Here is a 5,212-nt window from a genome sequence, read left to right on the forward strand (position 1 = left end):
TTCACGCAAATTCTGCTAGTTGGGGTTTACTCCACTTTTGTATCCTTCCCTTCAAGGCTCAGGGGTCCAAGATTATCTTCTGTGTCTGTGTTCATTGGTTTCCCTTTTCTTTGTTGAAGAGCGTCTGTGCAGTCCTAGTGCCTAGTCCGCCATCTTCAGTGTAAAAGTTTAAGACAAGTTTAGACACAGAATTTTAGCAGAACATAAGTATCAAATCTCCTCAAAAAGAGTTTTATGGTAAATTCATTTTTTTTTAATACCAGAAATGCTAGTGTGTTAGTTCTCTAGTGCTGCTATAATAGAAATACCGCAAGTGGATGTCTTTAACAAACAGTAATTTATTTTCTCACAGTTTAGGAGGCTAGAAGTCCAAATTCAGAGTACTGGCTCTAGGAATAGGCTTTCTCTCTCTGTCAGCTCTAGAGTACGGTCCTCTTCTCTCCAGCTTCTGCTTCCTGGTTCCTTGGAGATCTGCATGTGTCTTGGCATCTGTCAACCCGTATCTGCTCACTTGCTTGCTTGTTTAATCTCTTTTATCTCAAAAGAGATTGACTCAAGACATACCCTACAGTACTCCTGCCTCATTAACATAAGATGACCCTTTCCCAAATAGGATATAACCACAGCAAAGAGTTTGGATTTACAGCATATGTTTTTTTGTGGAACATAATTCAATCCATAACAGCTGGTGGGTCTTATGAAGACCAACATTAAAAGTTAAGGATGTACAAGCTCAATTGGTATAACATACTACACAAAAGCATTGTTCCACATCCTACTTTGGTGAGTAGTGACTGGGATCTTAAAAGCTTGCAAGCGGCCATCTAGATGCTACCATGGGTCTCACCTCATCCACAACAAAGAAGAATGAAGAAAACCAAAGACACATGGAAACAGTTATTCCAAGCAACTGGTACACCATGCAATCATCAGCCTATACGACTACAAAACCAGAAAAACTAGATGGGACCAGCTACTGCTGTCAACCACTTGGAGGGGTATTCTGTAGGTAGGATATCCTGCATACAGTGGGAGATCAAGGTAGAACAAAACTGAAAATCATTAAAAAAAAACCAAACCAACCAGGTTTGCTGGTCTGATAGAGCCTGATGGAACCACTGAGACTATGGCCTCTAGATGCCCTTTAGGTCTGGAATTGAACCCACTCCTGTGGCTTCCAGCCAAACAAAAGACAGGCATATGAGCTGAACATTTAAATTAGGTAGGTACACTCCTTGGAGAGATCAATCATGGGAGAATAGAAGGGCAGTGTGTGCACAGGGAGACAGCTCGGGTCAGGAGTGTATGGAGAGAAGGACACAGGAAAGAGGTAACTATGGGGAGGAAGTGGGAGGGGAGATGTTGCATTGTGGGAAATTTTAGTCAATGTCATGAAACAAAGTGTATGTGAGCTACTGTATGGAAAGTGAATTTGCTCTGTAAACTTTAACCCAAATCACAATAAAAAATTTTTTCAAAAAGGGTAAGGATGTAACATTAATGCCCAATTCAGAGGATGCAATATATGTGATGGGAAAGGCCCAAGATGACCAATAGGCTCCCTTCTTATTGGAAGATAGTAACATGGAAGTGTATGTTGAGAAGTGCCTGGACTCAGAAAGCCAGAACTGGTTAGATGCTACCCTGGGCAGAGTATGGGGAATGGAGGTATAGATAGAAGAAATCTGCCAGTCCTGAATTAACCTGATGTGATCCAGCAAGCAATTTGATACAAAAAAGAATCTATAATACCCAGTAGAGGAAATGGATAGGGTGAGACCTTAGTAACTTCCCCACCCTGACTTTGGACTTGAATTCTGGAGGCCTTAGCAGAGTTTTTCAGCTTTAGCTTTCTGTCATCTAAGTGGCTCAGTCTCACACTGGAATTAAGTCCTATAACTGTTGTTGGGTACCTTTTAGAAGTAATTACAAGCTTCTGAAGGAAGATCACATGAGCCTAGACTTCAAATTGTTTCTATAAATAATTTTTAATGTACTGTCCAGTGCACAAAGATAACTATGTACATGAAGAGTGCAAAATGGTGGTGTAAGACCTTGCCTAATGTCAGGGGGGATAATGTGAACCAAGATCAGTCCAAGAGTGATCCCTATGAGGTGGAGGTGAGACATACCTCCACTATCCAAACATTTTACCAATTCTGACACCAGCCATCCGCCCAATGGCACTCTACTTCTTTCTGGGTTTGATAAGCTATTGCAATGGCCACACAAAATGCATAGGCCATATTTACAGTTAAGTATTAAGGAACAAGATACAACTCAGGATCAGGAAGCATTCAGGCAATGTGTTCCTTCTTCAGTGCAGGACAGTTCTCTCAGCTCCTCTTGGCAGGATAGGCCTCCTCCCAGCCTCTTGATGTGCTTCTGTCAGCACACTCAGGACAGTCTCCACTCAGCCCCCTGAAGACAGGCTTCTCTCAACCCTGCCATCTGATCACTGTTGGTTCTGCTGCTGGGCCCCTTCTGGGCCTGTCACCATCTTCAGTGTTACCGTCCTTGACCCTTGACCCATATTATAGCTCTTTTAGGAGGTTCCTTACCATTTTTCTTTCTCTCTACCTGCTTCTTTCTGCTTTCTTCCTTCTGCTGCTTCCTGCTACTTCTCTTCCTGCTTATTTCTGTCTCAAACCTCTGTGGGGCTGGCTGCTTACATACACATTCTCATAGTCAATTTCAAGGCATGGCCTGCCCAGTGTGAGGGTCTACAATCCCCTCTTGGTAGGGCACAGATACTTCATTTGCATAGTAGGCTAGAGTCACTTTATTTGCATAGTATATTGACCAATCCTTACAAAGTGAATGCCAATCACAGGGCAGACTGCAGCCCAGGACAAGACAAAAAGCATCAAAACTGTGTTGTTTCAGTAGTCAAAACAGCCTGGAATGGGTACAACGATAGACACTTAGACCAGTGAACAGAACTGAGAACCCAGAAATAGATCCATCGACCTATGGTCAGCTTGTTTTTGACAAAGGGCTAAAATCCATTGAATGGGGGAAGAGATGGTCTCCTTAACAAATGGTGCTGGCAAAATTGGATATCCATTTGCAGAAAAAATGAAACAAGATCTGTACCTCACACCATACACAAAAACTAACTCCAGATGGATCAAAGACTTAAATGTGAAACCTAAAACTACAAAGTTCCTCAAGGAAAAATTAGGGGAAAATATTTATGGCATAAATAGACTGTCAAGCACAACCCAAGATGCACAAACAGCAGAAGATAAACTAGATGAATGGGACCTTCTAAAAATCAAATTTTTATGTGCTTCAAAAGACTTCTCCAAAAGAGTCAAAAGAGGATCTACAGATTTGGAAAAGATATTTGGCAACAATATATCTGACAAGGGACTTATCTCTAAAATGTATAGAAAACTCCAGCACCTCAACAACAAAAAGACAATCCAATTCAAAATTGGGTAGAAGATATGAACAGATACTTAACCAAGAGGACACTTAACCAAGTGTTTGTGGCCAAAAAACACATGAAGAAATGTTCATGATCATTAGCTATTAGAAAAATGCAAATCAAAACAATGAGATACCACCTCACCCAAGCACTAATGGCAAAGTTCAAAAAGACAAATAAATACTGGCAAGAATGTGGAGAATTTGGGACTTTCAAACACTGCTGGTGGGACTATCAAATGATACAACCATTGTGGAAAGCAGTATGATGATTCCTTAAAAAGTTGGAATTAGAAATACCATTTCATCAGCAATTCCATTACTAGGTATATATCCTAAAGAGGTGAAAGTCAGGACAAGAACAGATATATGCATGCCCATGTTCATTGCAGCAATATTTACAATAGCAAAAAAAAATAGAAACAACCTAGGTGCCCATGAATAGCAGAATGGATATGCAAACCATGGTGCATACACACAATGGAATACTATGCAACACTAAAGAATAATGTAGAACCTGCAAAACACTCCATAACATGGATAAACTTGGAGGACACTATGCTGAATGAAATAAATCAATCGCAGAAGGGCAAATATTGTATTAGTTCATTATTGTAAAAGGTCAAGGAGAGATTTCTGTAAGTTGGCAGAATAGGGAGACAAACTACATAGACCCTCTTCACCAAAGAAAAGAGGAACCAAGTAACACAGAACATAATCCTGGAGCTCTGAGTTTCGAAAGAAAGAATACAGAAGTGGACTAAACTCAACTAGTAGAAGAACCTGCGTGAGAACACCAAAAAAGGAGACATACAGAGCTGCAGACTGTTAGCAATCCTGATGGCATGGACAGCTTAGATATTGCCAAGTGATGTTAGGACCCAAGAATTAACCTAAAAATCACCCCTGCTAGCCAGGGGCTGCATGGCGGACTACACTGATGGCTGATGAATAAAAGGGCAAAGAGGGAGACAGGATGAGCTGTGGACTTTTGGCTGTTTGTAGGGTGCAGCCATTTTGGATATTTACAAGAAGTTCAACTATTTGGGATATTTAAAACAACAGCATTTTCTCAGATTCTGGGGACCTAAGCATAGGCTCCACTTGCTAGGGACCATAAGGATGTTCCGGATACTGAGTACTGCAAAGGTGCGACATTCATCTTATTACTCTTATACCCTACAACCTCTTGGTGAACAGAGGTGTGGTCATCCCTCACTCCCACCCATCTTCTGGGCCGGCAGGAATTCCATCCTAATCTGTGTGCTCTGACGAGCCTGGGTGCCCTGCCGCAACCATGCCCATTTGACCCAACCACACCTGCACCTCCTGCAGCTCCACTTATTGAGTGAGAGCCACCACCTCCTTCTGCACCAACTGGCCAAAAATACTCAACCACCAATAAAAGCCTGTCACCCTTAACTGCTCTCATTCTTTATCACACCAACAAGCCACAGATGGTGAATGCATAAGTGCTGACAACTAGTGAATGGAGGAGCACAGTATCCTGCTGGCTAAGATACAAAAAGAAGGAAAAAAAAGAAGAAGAAAATGAAACTCTTGGGTGAATCAACCCAACATACATTCACCAATTCAATATAAATACAACAAACTCACAATGTCTTGGAGACAATAGACCATCACAGTCCACACAAAGAAGCAAGATAAAGCAGTAGGAACAAGGGAACAGGATATAGACCCAGAACACATCTCTGAGGAAGAAGCAGCATTGGAACTCCCAGATAAGATATTCAAAAGAATTATATTTAGGTACCTTCAA

Source organism: Orycteropus afer, unplaced genomic scaffold, assembly GCF_000298275.1.
Source record: "Orycteropus afer afer isolate SDZICR_OR568_19922 unplaced genomic scaffold, OryAfe1.0 scaffold00019, whole genome shotgun sequence".
Lineage (NCBI taxonomy): Eukaryota > Metazoa > Chordata > Mammalia > Tubulidentata > Orycteropodidae > Orycteropus > Orycteropus afer.